Source organism: Pinus tabuliformis, chromosome 6 (assembly GCF_031772625.1).
Source record: "Pinus tabuliformis cultivar Carrire ecotype Pingquan chromosome 6, CPIR1, whole genome shotgun sequence".
NCBI lineage: Eukaryota > Viridiplantae > Streptophyta > Pinopsida > Pinales > Pinaceae > Pinus > Pinus tabuliformis.
The window spans coordinates 289,750,094-289,771,006 of record NC_142292.1 but is presented as its reverse complement, the minus strand read 5'-3'; positions in this window follow the sequence as shown (position 1 = coordinate 289,771,006).

Here is a 20,913-nt window from a genome sequence, read left to right as displayed (position 1 = left end):
ATTTGAAAGCTCCATATATAAGTCATTCCTTCAATTTCAAAAGTTCATTTGCACTCCAAGACAAAGTGGAAGCAAGGCAAAGTCGTGTTGGTGAGCAAGTGAGAGGTATTGGTGAAAATCAGCCAAAAACAGAGGTGCGGTGCACTGGGCAGAAGGCGCGGCACACATAGCAAGCGCGGTGCACTGGGCTTCGACCTCCAGTTCAAAATTACACGGGTGTGGCACACTCACTGGGTGCGGTGCATTGGGTTTGATGCGTGGCGCTTACAGTTGGCAAGCCAGAAAACTCCAAAAACTTGCTTCAAATTGCCCGAAACTTGTGGATCATCACTTGTCCAAGTAGGTTGGCCCTCTGTCACTGCTTTTCATCGAAATTTGGTGGTTGTTTTACGGTGTTTGTTGTATGGTGAGTGTTTAAAAGAAGAAAAACCCTATCTCTTGAAATTTCCCAAAGGAAATTGTTGCCTAGGGTTAGTATTGACTGTTTTGCTACCAATTCCATCCTCCTGTTCCCTCAATCACTCCCTTACTCCATTTTCCCCTTGATTTTCTTATTCCCTACATTCACATACCCCTAAATTCACTAATCCCACAGCCCAATTCCCATTTCCCAAAATCTCAAACACAAACTCCTAAACCTTAGTCCTATATCAAAAACTCCTAAATCATTCCCTAATTCCCTATTTCCCTAATAAAACCCTACCCCAATAGTCCCTAAATCCCTCACTATTTTCTATCACTGTTTCCCTTGGTGGCAAAAGTCAAAACACATCACAGCTCACCTATTTTTCATCAAGACAGCTTCAAAACAGTCTATCCACTAGCAGAGATGGAATCTAATCCTTCATATGAATATGAAGAGGAGACCCACAGTGACTCACTTACAGAGGTACATGCACCCAAGAGGCTTCATAGAGGTGGCAAACATATTAGAGAAGAACCAACCACTCTTTCTAAATTATAGGCCTGCCTTCTTGCCATCTCTTGTTTTCAGCACCAATCCTGCTATGAATTTTGTGAGAAGGTTACTAGCATTCAGTTTCATCATGAGTTGGCTCGTTTGTTGTGCTGCATTTACATGATGGTCAAGCCACTCTGGTGTCACTTTCACATTAACACCAGAATCCATTTCACTAGCAACCAGTATTCCCAACATTGGAGAGCAATGGAACAATAGACAGAAAATTAACCGACAGCATTATGAACCATACATCAAACTTGGCTATTTGAGACAACTCAGAAGAGTATTTCCTTTCTGGTACCTCAAAGATGCTTATGCTCCTTTGATGAAACTGATCATGAGGTATTTCAGCTGTGAGGGCCGGTTTTCACGTTTATATGCTTATCATATCAAGCTGCTAATGCATTTTACCAGGGTAAGGATGATGAACATCCCTTACTTCATGTGCCGAAACATAGATAGGATGACCACCCTAGTGCAGCACAAGACTCCTCAGTAGCATTTCAACAATATTTACCATTTTGCTCTCATTAAAATTGTGGTCATTCATCAACTTGGCTTACAGGGCATTACTTGGGAGGATTTCATCTCTTGTGAGTTTTTCAGAGCTCCACAGGGACCTTCAGAGGCTTTGCATGAGATAGGTGGACCTTCTTATCAGCATGAGGGTCATGAGACACAGACCACTAGCATGCCAGTGTTCATCACCTATTAGAAGGGCACTAGACGGTTGTTTGCAGCAGTAAAGCGAGTGTTATCTCCACTCGGGGTGGAAGGGGCCTCAGTTCGGTTGTCATCACAATAGGTTTAGGACAAAGGAAAGAGGCCACTGCAGGAGGAAGGACCATCAGGTGAGTGTAAGACTGATTTCATTCTCATTGAGGGTGATGATATTGATATGGGCCCGCAAAGCACAAATCTCAAGGAAATCATTCAAGAGCAGCAGGCAGACATTGATGCCTTGTCCATCAACTTGGATAGGGCCAAATGGACAATATGGTACCTGGAGAAAAGGAATAAGTAGCTTGAAGACTAGCAAGTGAATATGAAGTTGCAAAAAATTCGGGAGAATCGCCAAGCTGCCCAAAGGAGGAGGGTGGAGTTCACTTCACTTGAGCAAGAGGTTAATGTTGATCGAGAGTCATGGCTTGAAAGAGCCGATATCCACTTGGAGAGGAAGCTAGTAAATGCTATCAATGATAATAATATGCTTAGAAACCTATCATATCATTACTTGTCGAGGAACATGGTGTGCCAAGCTAGAATCAGGAACTTAAAGGTAAAGTTGAAGAGAGCATCAAGGAGGAAAAAAGAGCATGAAGGACTTCAGATATTGGTTGAGGCTTCCTTGGCCCAAAATAATGTTTGATGGAGAAGACTCAGCCCAAATTTCAAAAATTTTGGGGCACTTTTTGCATTTTTGAAAATTTTGGCACAAAACCAGGCTTTTCTTCCCAATGCGCCGTGCCACCTGGCGCTCGCTTTTGATAGGAGCCTCCAAATGACAAAAACTCAGTATTTCTGTATTTGGCATGGAAAAATATGTTTGCCTACCAATGGCCAAGAAATTTGGATAGCTTTTGAGCCCTCAAAAAGGTCAAAAACACTCAAAAAATGACCTCACTACCCCTATTTTGACACACAAGAAGCAGTGTTGGGAGAACTGAATTTTGGAGGGGCAAATGGAGGCCAAATTGGAAAATTCCACTTGGGTTGGAAAGTAGATAGGTAGAAATATCCACCAAGTGCACTTGGAGCTAATTTGGACACTGGGAAGGCCTCCAAAAGTGGGTCTAAATGGGCGCTACGCATAGAGAATCAGACGCTACGCATAGAGAATCAGGCGCGGCGCATAGAGGAAAAATTGCCAATTTGACCAAGTATTGCTCTGTTTTTTGCCCAGCTTTGGCCAGTTTGACTTTTTCACTTTCCTAATGGCAAATTTGTGATGTAATTTAATGTAAATTTATGGATCATGATGTAAATATGTTAAATTTTCACTTGTAGAGGTAGATTCATCAGTTTAAAAGTTGTTTGAAACTGAATGAATCAGTTCCCTTGTTTCTAGAGGCATGCTATTTTGTTGCCTGATTTCTAGTTCTCAGTTTAGAATCAGCTGAAACAGCTCCTAAACATGTGAGCTCAACCCCTAGAGGCAAGGATGAGCTATGGATTGTCTATATTATGTTGTTTTTCAGTCATTAGCATGGTTGGACTTTTGAGAAAGCCTTGAGCTTCATTTTACATTCATATCAGCATTTTGGCTAAGGAATTGAGACCAGGATTTGCAGCACTCTTTGGGATCCATGTGGCAATTTGTCTTGGTATAGTGCTTTCCTTTGTAATTGTGAATTTATTTATGTGATTGTATGCCATTATCTCTCTTATTTCTTCTTAACTAAACAAACAAGAGTGTAAGTAGAATCCACTGAAATTGCAGTGCTCTACTTGAGGTTTGCTTTAGTTTCTTGATGTTTTCAGCTGTTTGGAGAGGATCCATAGCTTTCCTTACCCTCTTCAGCTCCTCACCTGTGTAATCCTTCCATCTCACTCAAATTGAAGGGCCAAAAACAATTGCCTACCTTACCCCATTGAGATCTCTGCAAGACTGAGCCTCAATCCCTGCACCCAAAATCTACCTTTCCATCTGAGCCAACAAAAACATCATTTTATTCAATAAAAATTTTTCACACACATACCTAGCCTAAGATCAGTATTTATATCAGTCATCTCAAGCCCTCATCGATTATAATTTGCTGAGATTGACCCGGAGAGAGCCCTCTCCAAACCTGGTAGGGCTAGCTACCAGGTTAAGCGTGGTTTGATGTTGGCCCTGGATCGTAACTTTCTCAGACTAAGGTAAATCTAGGCCCTAACACCTTACAGCTCTACAACTTCTCCACTTCCTTGTGCCAGTATCGCTTGCGCACTGCTCTCTTGCCCAACGCTCACTTGAATCCTGCTAGTCTGCATCTGTATCTCACACAGATCCTTTTGGACACTATGCAGTGTCTGCATATATTGTTGTTTGAATTGTTTCCATATCTATGTGGTTATGCCTGAACCTTGTCACCGAACTCATCGAGATCACCTTCTATAAGCACCATGTGGTGCAGGTAAATTCTCAGTGTGAACACAAACAATTCCTCTAGCCCGAGAAGCGGGTTTACCCACAAACAAACAATCTATGGAAAATCTCCTTAATCTAGAATCAATTAAGAGGGATTACCTCTTAGATCATTATTCCACTTGGTGATGATCCTACTTCCTCACTCCAACTATCTTTTGTTTCCTTACTTCGAATACCTCAAACAAGAAAACAACAACAACAAAAAATGTGATAGCATACAATATTGTATTCAACCTACTTAATAGGTCAAGGAACATTAAGCCATAAATATTTAAAATGACACTTCATGTAGGAAATCAATAAATAGTTGCATTTATATAAATCAGATATAGATTACAACTGGTGCCCTGACATTGCTGGTCTCATCCGATGTATCTGGATTCCCACACCTCTGCTAGCACTTCATGGATAGCCCTGAAAATGGAATTTATTAGGCCTCTTTCCCTCTCATCTCAAACCAAACCAAAACACACTATTCTCCCTCAAACATACACTAGAAAGCTACATGCTATAGATGACTTATTGATTATTCAAACTTACTCCAAATCTCTAGCTAGCTTTTGCTTGGGAAAAAGAGAGGTTTGTATAGCTTATATGGATGGGAGATGGTTCCTCTCATCATGGGAGAAGGTCTTATCTCTTGAGTTTCTCCCATCCTAATAGGGGAAAGGAGCCCAAACTGACTTCCTCGACTCCATCCAGCCCAACCATCTACCGGACTTTCATTACAAAGCTTCTAGACATGGAAGCTTCAGATCCATATTTAAAAAACCTTCCAAAAGAGGATTGGCATGACTAGGGAAGGGCTCAGTCGCTCCATACAGTGTGAGGGCTAGTTTTAATCTCTGCAAATCCACATAAGGAAACTGGTCAGTAGCGTCAGTCTTGTAAACTGCGATAAAAGGAAGATTCTTGGGAAATGATGCAAAGGGGAATTACTTTGCTCATGAATAGGGACATACTAGGAGTTTCTTCATGGTGGGAAAGCATGTTGAGTTCACTGTAAAAGTCCTCCAGGATCGTGGAATGGGAGTACAGGAACAGTGACAAAATGTTGTGTAACAGATGCCCCCAAAATTGTGAAGGCCAAACTAGAGTGAGGGGTGAAATGCTTTATAAGTCGAAGCGGGGAACCGGAGTCCATAATCGGAAAACCTGCAAGTTAGCATAGATACATATACATCCCTGAAGACTCTAAATAATGATACATGAATCGTGGTATGGATGCATCCATCTAGAGAATGATCATGTAAATAGATCCAAGGCATGGGAGTAACCATCCAATAAAAAGGATCATAATGGAACCAAGGTATGGTCGCAACCATCCAATAACGAGAAGGATCACATATAACAACTCATGGTATGGTCATAACCATCCATATGAAAGAGACATGTATATCAACATGATCATGTAACATCGCCTCATAACCTAGACTTGTGTAATCTTAGCCCAGGGTCTTGCACTCCAAATGATCTGAACAAATTACAAATCCTAGCATGTGAATGAATGTGTTGAAGTTGAACATGCTAGGAAGTCACTTGATTACCAGTCAATGATGTGAACTGTTAACAATCACGAGAGAAACCACCAATAGTGACAATGGATCTCAAGGTACCAGCAGCACAGTTCACAAAATGTGAATAAAGGAACTGATGTCGAACACCCGTGAAATCACCCGATCGAAAGCCAATGATGAGAACTTGTCATTGAGTGTGTAGAACTTGCCATTAGGGCATGCGAGCCCTAAGGTACTGGAAGGGAGTCTCTCCCACAAATTCCTGGATAATGAGCTGAAGTTGACAGAAAGTGACCTTGTCTAAGGAGGGCCATAATGTACGCTACATCATCGACACAAGAAAAGGGATGCAATGATTATGGATGATACAGAGAATCAAGAATGCATGTAAACTGCAGAAGGACTAACTCTTGAACATATTGGCGACACGATTCCAGAGTTTGGCAACTTTTGCATCCATAGGATCAGTGGTCACGATGATGTGGTAGAGATCAAATGGAATGCAAAAACAAACATCCCAACCTAGGAAGGTCAATGATGAAAAGGAGGATATCCCAACCCAACACGAAGCAGAAAGTGTCATGTTCAAGAGTGAGTTGCCGACACGACTAATAGAATTCCCAATTTTCCCCCACCATTTCTGGCAGGTACCCCAATTATTATTGATCACAAGCTTGAAGGGGATAGCATGTGCTTGCACTATAAGTTCATCCATCAAACAAATCCGACCTAGTAAGTTTAATGAGTCCTAGGAAGGAGAATCTCATGATCGTCATGGCGACGAATCCAATATCGTTTGATATTTTAACGAGTCCAACAAAGGCATACCTCAGTATCTTTTTCATATTTATAGAGTTTGAAAAAGTCATGGAAAAGAAAACTCCACATGGTCCCTTTTCGTACATTTGTGTCTTTCGAGCCTGGAAAGGTAGAAAATGATACTTGAGGGAACCACTTGACCATTTCAGTCAAGGAGTACCTTTTTTGTAAATAGTTCATCCTAGCTCGAAAAATGGGTAAACATATACTAGGTGAACAATGTTTCATAGCCTTTAATGAGTTCAAAATGACAAGAGCTTGGAAACCTTTTCTTGTTTAAAGAGTTGGAAAAGAGATGAAAGCAGAATCCCTCCCGTTTTTATTCTCTTTAACAAGTCAAAAAGGGAAAAAAAACTCGGCAATCTTTTCATACTTTACGAGTCAAAAAATAGCTTAAAGGTGACTCGTCCTAGAGGAACGAGTGGTATAAATGGTAGCAACTGGTTCCGAAAATGAGGGAACTACTCAAAACATGTAATGGTCAAGAGGATGGCTAATAAAACCACTCATCACTATGGTCCCTCATGAAAGGAAAAACAACCAAGTGAAAGCATATGATTAGCCAAAGAGATGGTGGCGATGGAATAAAACAACCAAGGCTCATCTAGTAGAAATCATCTATTTAAAATGGCAAACACGAGATGTAAGTCGGGCATGGGTTCATTTTTACACAAGCTTGAACCATGGAGAACTCGGCTTGGATTTAGTTTCATGTTTACACAAGCTCGAAACAAAAACTATGCTTGAGATAAGTTGCATGCCCCCAGCATAGTGACTCAATTTGAGGTACGTGCCCCCCAAGCTTCATTTCATTCAACTAGGTGAATGGAATAAAGGTTCACTTTCGAGATCTAGGAAAGACTCGACTGGGATTTTACGAGATCTTAATAAAAGACTCGATTTGGAAAAGGGAGGTGTTGGGTGTAGGAATTACACTTAAGCAAACTCCTCAACACTTAAATTGTCAACTGGGGGGTTTCGTAAACTTAGAGATGAAGCACAGGAAATGCCAGAGATGGTATGAATATTTCTAATGTCAATCCCTACTTTCTTTAAAAGAAAGATTGTAGAATCAAACTAAAAAGAGAAAAAGGCAACTTGAACCATAAAAATAATCTAAGATTGGAACAAGGAAGAATGCATTTGCAAAAGGGATTTAGAAATAAAGGGGAAATCACTCTAGCTAACTATTGATTAACTACTGAGTGTGTGTTTTTCTTTAGCAGAGGCACTTAGCAGTCTCATCAAATGGGCCCTTCAAACCTGCTTATGTAGAGATTTCCTTCTTGTACTAATCTATCCTGCACTATCGCAGTCTACTTGCACTAGTGCAGGAACAGAGATTTATGCAGAGAGTATAAATGGTGTCTTTACTAAAAGCGTTTTACTTCCTGCAAGGGCTTGAACTTTTTTAGGTTTAGAGCACTCAGAACCCATGGCAAGAAACTAGTTCTTGCACCAGATCAGATCTTCTTGCATTTAGCATTTTATTCTTAAAATAAGTGCTTAGTTACTGCAAGTGTTATTATACTGTGAAATCAAATTGCACACATAGAAATGAATTTTTCTGATTATGACAGTGTAGAAATAAAGAAACAATCCATATAATTTATCCTGTCATAAAGTATTTAATGAAAGCAAGAAAATTATGGGAAGTAAACTAGAAAGGCTTGCTACATCACACCAACGTGCACTGGTGCACATTCATTTCTCCTGCTTGGACCAGGCAGGGAAAACCAACCAAACAGAACTGTAGAAAAGGAATAGCACACCAACATGCACTGGTGTAGGCTTATTTCTCCTCCTTGGACCAGGCCGGAAAACCAATCCGAAATCAACTACAAAAAAGGAATAGCACACCAACGTGCACTGGTGTAGGTTTATTTCTCCTGCTTGGACCGGGCGAGAAAACTAATCCGAAATCAACTGCAGAAAAGGAATAACACATCAATGTGCACTAGTGCAGGTTTATTTCTCCTGCTTGGAACAAGCAGGAAAACCAATCTGAAACCAGGTGCAGGAAAAGGAAATTTAACTACTTCACACAACAGATCTGGTTTCACTCAAACATGAATACATGTGCTTGAAATTAAATCACATTTGACAATATAAACATAAATTACAAGAAACAGGAAATAGGGTAAACGTGTTGGGTTGGCTGGGCCCTAGCCAACCACCGTATTTCCCTTTCAAATAGAAATGCTGCTTAGTACTTTATTACTTCATCAGCTTTCAAACAAAGAAATACGATTGATAATTCATGAGGCGAAGATCCCTTCTTATTAATTCACTGAGGCAAATACATGCGTGAATACATAGTCCAGCCCAGATTCGGGCTATAACAAAATACAAACCTATTACCGCCCTTTTAGTTGTATCTCTGTTCTATACAAACTTCTATCAAAAAACTATCTCGTTCTATTTACATTCTTCATTATATACATCTTTGGTTGAAGGCAAAAAAGATCATTTAACCAATTACATAACTGATATGCAGAATTTATCTTCTCAACCTTCAAAATTAGATAGTTCAACAAAATTGGCCGTAGCCAATTTCCAGCTGTTTGTTCTTCATAAATTCAATATTGGCTGCTTTTGGATAGATATTGTTGTCGTGGCTAAAGCTCGGCTGCCTTTAGATTGATCCTGCTATTGTGGCTGAAGCTGCTCAAAACGAGGCGGTGATCAAGGAGGTTCGGATCTGCTGGAAGGATTTGTTGTGCTGGCACTGGTGCAAGATCCAATCTTGCACTAGGATCAGTGATTACGGTAAGCACTTGACTACCAAATAAATATTGGAGATATCGATAAGTTACAATATGATTATAAGCAAGAAATCAGGTAACAAATAATTAATTAATGCTAAGTTGAGTTAAAAATATGAAAGATAAAGTTCATATGAAATATGTCATCATTCTTGGACTAGTGCAAGATGAGGGCGTATAAGATAGGTAAAACAATGGTAAATGGTTGTGATTTAGGAAGCGGAAAATGGAAAAAAGAGAGCAAATTAGGGGGCTAAGATCCTCCCATCCCTAAATAATTGCGTGTCCTCACACAACTCTTTACCTCTGCAAAAAACTTCAAAACTTTGAGCATTCCAGCTCAATCCTGCTTTGGCATACTGTTGTCAGCTTGCACTATTTCAGACTTCTTTTTTTTATGTTCTTTAGATTCTTTGTCATCTTTTTAAGTCGCTTGAAACATTGTGCAGCTCTGTACTTCCAGATTTTAACTTCTCTTTTCTTTTTTTGGATCTCCACCGTCAATTCTCCTCTACTATGTTCTTTATCCTCCTATGCCTTGGCTATAAGTTGTTCTAAGTTTTGCACTTGAAGCTCTAGTTCAACTACCCAAGCAATAGTAGTTACCAAATCTTCTTCTTTGGCAGGGGCTGTGTATTCCTCAGGGACCTCAATATCCATCATGGTTACTGTTATCTCAAAATCAGGCCCTGGAAGGCTGCAGACCAGGAAGACTTCAAGTAACTGTTTCAAACCAATATTTTGGCTAAGGCTTAGCCTCCTTAGCTTGAGAGGGCTCTCTCAAAGGATTAAAGGTTTTTGATTATGATCAAGATGGCTAACTCTTTGTTAAACAAAATAAAAATGAAAATGGTGGAAAGAAAATTAACAAGTATCCATTTGGCTTATGGAGTCATATGTGATCTAGTATTAATAGTAGGATTGGCTTTGCACTAAAGTCAAGGCATTTAGATTTCAATATAGGTAGAGCACACCAAACACAAAGAAGACAATCAAAGAGTATATGAAGGGAATTAGAACATTGCAAGTGATTTCTAAGTAATCAAATACTCATAACATTGTAGATAACATGAAAAGACAACAAAAGAAACTCATATATTGAACTCTATATGATTCTTGAGAAGCATAAGCCAGTACTGTATTACCAGAAAAATAGAGTCTTTACATAGGCCAAATATCAGAGCTTTTTTCTATAAATTTCAACCCTCATTACATTTCACTTTCTTATATATCTAGAGTTCTTCTACCTGACTGAGATTCCTCCTCAAACATGAGGGGAACTCGAAATCTACTTCTAATGACACCTGTTCAACTTTTAACTGCCTATTAAATGTAACAAACTGCAACTAGACTTTCTAGAGATCTAGATCAAGTAGGAGTATAACTCCAAATTATGCTAATAATAGCCTTGATTACAATCATTCTCGTTCTTTGACATCTGGTCCCTTTTTAGTTTGGCTATGGTGGATGTTCAAAGCTCCATGCTAGTCTTCAATGTCACATCTTCTACATTGCCTTGAAACATAGCAAACTACCCCTGTTTATCGGTCTTTGGTTTGCCTCAAAACTTTCGAATCCAAAGAACCATGCCCTTCACCATTGATTATCCAAAATATATCAGATTTCCACGTCCTTGATGTGCTGTCAACCTTTTTCATGTGTGAAGGCAAAAGTTCTTCCAAGCTGTCTAACATATCTTGGACTATAGTAAATGTGCTCACTTTATGACAAAAAGTTTATAGTTTGGATTCGAATACATGTTTCCTCCACCTGTCTTGACCTTGTTGAAAGTTGATAGCTTTAGATGATCCCTTGTAGATATTCTCTTTTCAAAATTCCCGCTTGTATTTCAAAACTAGTTGACTGATATTAGATTGTGTAGCTTCAACAATTTCGTAGCGCGCTACCAAACTGCTAAGCGTTAGTCATCATCTTCAGCAGTTTCGTAGCGCGCTACGAAACTGTTGTGTTGTTCCAAAAATCACACTTCCAACCCAAAATTTTGCTATTTTGAGCCCTTTGTTGTTTAAACATTCTTTCAACTACTCCAAGGCCTTTCAAAACAGAATGGAAATGTATAATTCTTCAAGAAAGATTATACCAATTAAAACCATCAAAATTTGAAACATAGCCTTACTTGAAGTGGGATTTTTTTTTAAGGAGATTCCTTCAGTTGGCTTAACTGTATCTTTAAGTCTTCAATTTGTTTCTTCATGACCTTGATCCTAGATCTGAGGTTTGTATTGACCTTTCTGATAAATTGAGCTTCCTTTATTGTAGGAACAGTCTCGCTACGGAATTCAACACTAAAATCAACCACCTCAGGAATTTGAAATGTTTGGTCGTCCCACCGAGCTTGCATTTGGTTAAAATAAGCGTCCTTAACTGAAAATTTCCTGGCAACTTTCTTCAATCTAGAAATTTCAAAGTTGGCCGATTCCAATCTTCTTTTCAAGTCTTCCACACTATCTTCTTCTTGAATGGCAACTGATTTTCCTTTTTCCTTTCTTTCATGAGGCCGTGTCACCTCCCCTATTTCATCTGCTCTTGGCAGTACCTCTTGTACTTGTTTAAGCTTCCTCATTATGGGTCTCCTGGGCTTAAAAACAAATTGATCAACCTGCTCATCAAACTTGAGTTTTTTCGAGGCTTTGACTCTCTTAGCCTTGTCTTTTCCTGACTCTATCAAATCTGCCTAAACTAGTGGGGACTCTTCAATGTCAATGGCTTGCAATAAATCATTTAAGTCTCCCTTTAAAACAGGGCTTTCTTCAATACTCACTGACTTACCTTTTTATTTAGCCACCTGGCTCCTAGTCCTTCTTCTTTGAACTCCTTCACTTGTGCTTGATTCATGTGTATTTACTTTTACCTGAGTTTTCTCTTTAAGGGATTGCTGGGGTGTATCCTGGATAGTCAGTGGTCTGGTGGATTCTCTAACTTGTTTTCTTGCCTTTAACTTTGAAAACCTCTTGGATCTTGTTTCTGCCTGATGACCAGCTATTGTTGGAAGATCTTTTGCAGCATGAGGGCTGAGACCGGTCTTGTTCTTGAAACCAGACATGAATATGAATGTGTCCCAGTCCCTACCTACCCTCTGGAGTTCATGCAGAATAATCAACTTAACCAAGCCATGGTGGAACAATGAAGTCTCACAGGTTTCTTTCCTTAGCTGCACCTTGTCACACATTTTTCTTAAGCTGCGAAATAAGTAAAAAGGTAGATCAATAGATGTCTTTCCTGTGAAATGCAATAGAAGTTTAAAATGATATGAATACACCTTGTTATATCTCCCTTCACAGGTAAGATACTTCTATATACAAGTAAGCAAATTGGCATATGACTCTTTAACATAACTTCTAGGAACAGACTTGCTTAAATCTGAGTTAATGAACTCCTTCTTTAGAAATTCTTTGCATGGGGTCATATCAAATTTGAAATTATTGAACCAACTTTCTTGCCCTCTTGGAATCTCCGTAACTGTGGATATCATGTCTGGTGAGACCTGCAATTCCGGCATACCAACCTTTGAGTTTAGTCCTGTGAAATTCAGGGCAAATTCCTTAGTAACTTGTGCATGACCTCCCTGGAGCTTCTTGCAAAAATTCCAACATCCAGCTTGTTTAAACACATGCTCAACTTCTCTGTTCTTCAAGGTTATGTCTAAACCTTCAGGTTCGTTTCTCAAACATTTTCCTGATCTGTGGTCTTTCCTTTTTGTCGATCCCTCCATGAAGGTTTGAAACACTGTCACTGCTCAAATTTCAATCTCTGCCTTGTTTGAATAACTGCCTCGCTTGATAACTACCTCGTTTGATAACAATGTATTCAAATTGAAAACTTGCAAACTTGTTCTTCATACAATGAATACAATCATCATTAAGACTGTGGATACCTGGCTTTTCTTGGAACTTGCAATCCGTGTGTACCAATGTACCTAGTGACTATAATAATGGAGATAAGCGGTTGGACATGATATGTGGAGTGCATAAACTGACAATGAATGACGCAACTATAACTTAACTTGATAGATTTGACAGTTGGGAAAGATTCGCTGCGGAATGCACGAATCTCTGATTTCGCAGCGTGGTTAGTGTAAATTTTGAATTGTGCGCTACGAAATCACCTAAGACGTGTCGCGCTGTGAAATCACCTAAAAAACATTATGCTACGAAATCACCTAAAGGACTTTTGCGCTGCGAAACTGCTAAAAGGATTTATGCGCTGCAAAAACACTTCAAAATGGTTACATGTGCTACGAAATCACCTAAAAGGCTTTGTGGCACATAGTAATTTTTAAACCAAACTGACACATGGCTATGAGACCGGTGATGAATGAGAATGACCAATGATGAATGAGAATGCATATTTGACTCAAAACCCCCTAAGACTCACACTCTAAGTAAAAACAAAATCAAACTTAGACTAGCACCGACCTTTATCATCAAACTAGTATGAGAAATTTTGGCATTAGAATTCTTAAGTGTAACAGTTACATCAGGTAACTCTTATTCCTCTAGTCCCTCTTCTTTTGGCTCTTCCTTCTTTGGTTCTTCTTCTCCTGCCTCTCCTTCTTGTGCTTCTTCTTTCGTGGGTTCTTCTCCTCCTGCTTCTTCTTTAGCTTCTGCTTCTTCTTCTATGGGTTCTACCTCTTCATCTTCAGATTCTGCCTCTTCTTCTTCGAATTCTACCTCTTCTTCTTCTCCTTCTTCATCGTCTAGTTCTTCTCCTCATGTCTCTTCTTCTTCTGCTTCTTCGTGTTCTGCTTCTTTTTCTGGTTCTTCTTCTTACACTGGTGCTTCTTCTTGTACTGGTGCAGGAGGGTATTCAACGCCCTGTGGGACTGTGATTCTTTGCTTGCATCAGATACTTTATTCTTTTTCTAGGGCCTTTTAATGAAATCAGCTAATAGAGCATTGTCTTTGACCTCTACAAATTTTGCTGCATCCGCAACGACTAACAGGTTGTCATTTTCGGGGGTCTGTGTCTGTACTGGTGGCGTAGAAGGAGTCTCTTCAATAGGTGCACTAGTTGTCTTCTTATTTGAAGATGGGGCCTTTTCTACTTTTTCAGATCATTTCCATTTTTCACTAGGGCAAGAAGCGCTCCCCTATTCATTTTTACTCGGGCCCTTGTTTGCACTAGCAGGGTCCTCTGTCTCCATTCCAGCTGCTGTCTCTTTGTCTAGCTATTTTAACAACACCTCCCATGTCATACCTTTAACTTCTAGCTATTTCAGGACCAACATTTTTATCAGGCTGTGGTGATATAGCCTCGTGTTAGCCTGATCTGCCCATCTGTCCTGCACACTTTTAGCCATTTTTTCCAAGCTCTTAAGCATAAAATATGGGAAATTCATCCTCCACCGGACATGCCAGCCGACTTCAAAATGCTGCAACATCTTAAAATTATATACCAAAGTGCGGGTGTATCTTCCCTCACAGGTCACAAACTTCTGTAGGATGAAAAGGAGGTCTTTCCACTATCCCAACAGGGCACTGCGTGGAACTCCTACCTTCCAGTCTACCTCTATCTTCTTATCAACAAAGAAACATTGTGATCGCTTCCTTTCTAGCTTCTGATTTTTAAACCACTGTTCACCAGTGTTCTCCAAGCCTGTCGTTGCTACTATAAATTCTTCTATGACTTTAAATTTGAGAGGCCCAATTTTCACTCAGCCGTTTCTAAAACTCCTAGAAAAATGTAAAGCCACTTCTTTATCGTGCCCGTCAAAATTCTGCAAGAACTGAAGAAAACCTGAGTCTCGCCATAGTGCAAGACTATTGCAATATTCGACAGTCTGTTCTACCTTATTGAGAGACGACGGTTCATTCTGAACAGGTGGCATCGCTGCTTAACGGTTATGAACAGTTAAAAATTTTACATGCAATACCGGGGAAATCGGCTCTTATAAATAGAGACCCAACTGTCTACCATCCTTTCCATCTTATCATCCGTTCATTCGCCGTAGATGCATGGCAACTTTGAGTTCAAGCCAGATTGGTACTTGCGATGGCGTTTTAACGGCTCGGTGAGGTAATCATTATGAGTGAAGGACATCTAGGATGATAGCGGAGAGGGGTAATTACGTCCAAGCAATGGTTAAAACATTTCTACATTCCTTCATAATTCAATAAAAGAACATAGCATTCATTAAAAATGATCATGATTTCTAACTTAAAAACACATTGTACTTTAAATAATTTTCTCCTAGTTAGTATGATAGCATAAGTACTTGTCGGCTAAGTGAAAGGACTTCATATAAATTTTCATGATGACCACTTTCCTATGTCGTATGCTATTGTTAAGGGAAATGTTCCCCTAGGGCTTTTGGGTTGAAACCCTAGCAGACTAAAAGTTGTCTATACAGAGAAACACACATTCACACAGCCATTATGCTATTATAAGCAAATTCTATGATAAGGGACGTACTTGAGGTCCTACATTTGAGAAGGTCCTTTAGGGTCCAAACCCTTCTTGGAGTTCCCTTTTTGCTCCTTTGATCTGCAAAATAACCAATTCCAGAGAGCACAACAGTATATGGACAAAACCTTATAAAGAAACCATCTTCATGCTATAAAGGAAGGTAGTTAGTTATGAAATTTAAACAACCATTCACATATGAATTCTAACATGAATATCATAAACATGAAGGAGATTTACATCAGGAACCAAGACATGTGTTTCTTTTATTATAGACAAATAAAGTACAGAAAAGGAATAATTTCACCTGAGTCATCCTTTCGCAGGCTCCAAGCAAATCTTTCTTCTGGATTCGTCCAGCCTCAAGCCTTTAACAAACTCCTTCCATGACTTACTCCATGATGTGACAAGTAGTGGATGAACATCAACACACAAGGAAACAAGGGTTTCCTGTACAAATGGGCGAAGTGCAGGAGGCACAAGGATCTTCAGACCTGGTCAAGGAAAAATCTCAGCATAATAACCTTTCTCTCTCTTCTCTCCTCCTTTAGGCCTTCCCATTGAAGATTTTTTATACTTCTCCCAAAGTAGTTTTTTAGTTGAGAGTTGGTTGGGAACAGTTGGGCCATGGGCACTAACAGGTGATCAGTAGGTAAAACTTGCGATCTCCACCCGAAATTAAGGAGTTTTATATTGTTTTAAGTGTTTTAATACATATACGCGGGTTGGGTATATGCCTACCTGCGTATACACGTGTTTAACTCAAGGTAATGTCGCGTATAAGGGATAAAACACAGTTGTTTAAATTTTGGACCAGGTCTAGAAGGAGGGGTTGCCCTAGGCCATGAGTGCAACATCACAAACCATAAGAGTGAGATTTGGAGCTATAATATATGCCCCCTAATATATGAGGTCAGAAGGGGTACATGATGGCCGAAATGTATTAAGCAAGTACATGGAAAGGAAATCTATCAAAAACTGAGAAGGACTTCACCAGAATTCAGCCTGCCAAGCCACAAAAGGAGATCAAAAAGAAACACTGTCTGAGGCGGGCATACCCATGCTCAGAAAAAGTAAAGCATGTCCGCATATCATGTACAAGCGGATCCACTAAGTATACAAGTATAAATTACTGGAAAATACATAATGGATCATCTGATCATGATCGAACAAGTACATTCTGAATATCACATATAAGACTGCCAACGATGCTGAAATATGCAATGGATCACTAATATCAAAGACTGATCCCGAAAGGTACCAACTGAACATGATGGAATAGGATGGTACTACACTGCAAACTCAGGTGCCAACATATAGAATGTCGCCATGACTGACTGCAACATATAAGGTGGAGTGGTATCAACTAGCAACAATAGGAGCAATTGTCAAGTGAACCAATGAATGCTGATACAACCTGAGGTCTTCATCGGCCGTCGTGGTACATTTCTACACCATGGGAATAAATGATCTGAAGTTGACCATGTGAGAAATCGTTTGATTACCGGTCATTGTTGTATACCGTTAATAAACACGAGACTACTCACTGATAATGATAATGAGCGTCAAGGTACCTAGTACAATCTAACAAGTGTGAATAGATGAGCTGGAGTCGAACACCTTTAAGAATCTATCGATCAGGAGACAATGATGGTTTCCCACTGTCGATAGCGAAGGATCTGCCACTAATGACTACAAACCCCAAGGTACTGCCAAATGGACTCTAGATCTTTGCCCTAGAGCAATGAGTAGGAGTCGATAGGGAAAGATCCGCTAGAAGGCATTAAGGCATCCTTCATCAATCTAGCGCGAGTGTAACCCATAGGCCAATAATGTGGAAGGAATCGGACGAAAGAGATGTAGTAACCCAACCGAAGCATGTTTCCGGCATACATAAGATGTGGCTAGCGCACGACAGAAACCCTCTGAACAAACCAATAATGGAAGCTGACACAGAGGCGAGGTATCCACCAATAGGGTCAAATGGAAACCAAGGTACTGCAAGAATCCCAATGTGTGATAATGTAAGCTGATGTCGAACACAAGGGAAACCACTCAGTCAAAGACCCATGATACTGATCGATACTAAGCACAAGGTGACCTATCAATAATGAAAATAGGGCCAGGGTGCAACTCTAGGCCTGTCCTCAGAGCAAGATGTCGTTGTCGATAAGGACAAGACCCGCCAGCAAGAAGTCAATGGAGACCTTCCAGGGAAAATTTTAAGAACCCCCCCAAAATTTACATGTATAATAAATGGGCGAATCTCCATGGTATATAGGAAAAATGGACGGTGATTTTATCAATAATATGATATGTATATATAGTTTTTTTGTGAATCTCTCACCTGGAATGGTGAATACTTTACTCAATTATAAAATCTTGTGTTTATTGAATACACAAATGAATGTCATTAATATGGCATTGAAGAGTTTTCCATAATTGGATGATTAGTTTCCATGTTCAAAGGGATGAGAGGATATAGGATTAGATGATCCAAGGCTATCATAATTTGATCTCATCTTGATAGGATAGGAGCTGGGTTCCTTCTAGAAGGCTCTAGAAAGGAGGAATATACTCAGAATCCAATGAACATTTTGACGATTCTTGCCGAGCATAGGCTTGAGTGGGCTTAGGTGCTCTGCAACGCAGCATTGAATGGGGCTACCTACTCTGCAGAGCACTTACCCCTAACCAGGGGTGCACTAGTGACCCAAGGAAGAATTTCAGCGGCGTTTGAAGTCAAGAAACTGTCATCGACGAAAGCACTCAATGAGATGGCATGTCTAGGGCATGTATCAACTAAATTAGAGTTTGATAGACCCTATTTACACTGATTTGATTGTCAGAAGTGATGTGTCCAAATAGACCTGTAACTTCTTGAAGAATCTTTGAAGAGACCTACTCCAATGTTATGAAGAAATAAGGGAGGTCCATAAACTAAGGGAATGCTTCCAGTTGCATGTGAACTAGAGTCAAAGAAGGCAAGTTGACCAATTACTGTGATTCCGCCTTTATGAGGGAAAGTGATCGTACGAAAGTATGTCGAAACCACAACAGCCATAGCATAAGCCCACAGTCTTCCTAATAAAATATTGTAGTCAAGGGGTCCGTCAACGACCTCAACTTCAACAGTTACAATTTTTCCCCCTAGTTCTATCTGCATGTTACTTAAAATTCCACAAGGTGTATAAGTGTGCCCATCAAAAGATTTTAACATCGTAGATGATCATGACAAAGGCGGTGAGCCAAGTGTTTTCCAGCAATTCATTGACATGATACAAGTAGATTCACCTTCGTCAACAATGGCTCGGTGAATGAGGTGATTCAAATCATTTACTTGGATCAAGAATGCTAACTATGCTGGTAATTGTGGTGTTGTTGAGTTTAGGTATGTTCTATGCTAGAGAAATTTATTTGAATTTTCACAGTTAGCAATCACATCAACATTACGATAAACTGCAGATAGAACATAAATATAAAACGAAGAAGACAAGCCAAGGCAAGAGGACGCAGGATATGGTGCGAGCCATGGACAAACCCCACAATGTGTGGGGAAACCCTTTGATCAAATCTTCTTTTATCTTCAAAGTTCAGTAGAGAAAGAGAGAGAGAGAGAGAGAGAGAGCACATTTACAATAGAAGTCAACACTTTGACTTATCTAGAACTAGCATAGATCATTTTGTATAATGATGAGATCAATTGAAGACATTCTGCTTCAATTGATTCTCAAGGTGGCTCCTTCACCTATCATCATTCTGCATCTCATCCATTTGTTGTACCTTACAGTGTACTGCACCACGCTGTACTAATCATGATAGTCATCCTGCTTCATGCTGCCCATGCTTATGATTGTACTCATCATGGTGATGTCCATGGTCCATGTATCATTGTGCTACCCATGCAAATTAAATCATAGTTGCATCCTTATGATAATACGTCCTTCTTCCTGCAAAGATATTTATTGCCATAACCTGCATATATATACCTTGCCATGTATATATGTTGTACTGCAAATTTGCCTGTGTATATGAGCATAGGTCAAAATATATAAGTCTTCATATATAGCATATCAATGTCCACATACATACCCAATGTATAACTTGTATCACCCAAACATATATATTGTGAGTGACCACGTTGCCAGATCTAGGGCCCGCATTTATATATCTACGTGGTATATCATATGACTACATTCTATATCATATAACCTACGTGATATATCACCAAGTCTTCCCAGCATGTCATGACTATCCAGCGTTTCATGACCATCCAGCGAATTCAATATATCGTTATATATGCGTTCCAATGTATATGACTATAACCTGCGTAATATATCACCAAGTCTTCCCAGCATGTCATGACTGTCCAGCATTTCATGACCGTCCAGCGAATTCAATATATTGTTATATATGTGTTCCAATGTGTTCCTTACCTTGCAGCCTTGACTGCATTCAATATGAATGTGCTACAAATATTTCCACCTGCGTGTTGGGGACAGTGTATGAGTGTTCTGGCTGCGTGTTGGGGACAGCATATGAGAGCTCATAACTTTTCCTTTGCATGTTAGGGTTTCTGCATTCTAGACTGCGATTCTCCTAACCTTGACAGCGGCTCCATTCACCTGCAACTACACATCAAGACTGTGACTGCGGCTACCATGCATTGATGGTGGCTACACCTCAGGACAACGGGATTATGACCACAACTTGACTGCATCCTTTTATTCCTGTAGCCACCATTTATGTTACAACCTGTAAGTGCCTCAAGAATGGTGTTTTCCATGGCTTGCGTATATATGTATATCTTGTTGCGTTGTATCATAGCCTACGTATAGATGTTTCCATAGACAAGAATTAGAGCATCACTTTGAGGGAAACACGTTGACTGTGATTAGAGCTTTATCTGCAGCTAGGGCTTCTTCTAGGCCAGCACATTCTTTTGGTTTTCTCCTTCTCCAAAAACCCAAGACGTGGAGAGGAGATCACCTCAAGAATGTGTACAAATGATATCAAATCCTCATCTATTTATACCAAAATGAGGATGATGAATAGACACGTCGGTTGGGCTTCTAGAGCCTACATAAGAGCTGGTTGGCTTGATAATAATTACATAAACAAAATAAATTCATATCTCCATAAATACTTATCGGAATCGGATGATCTTTGGATCAATCCTACACCTCTCAACGAGAGGGATCCAATAAAAATATCAGCTGCCATAAATAAGCCGACCCACATGGAGTTTGGCCCTAGTTTCCAATTTAACAGGTGTATAACCTGCATGGTTAAAAACTA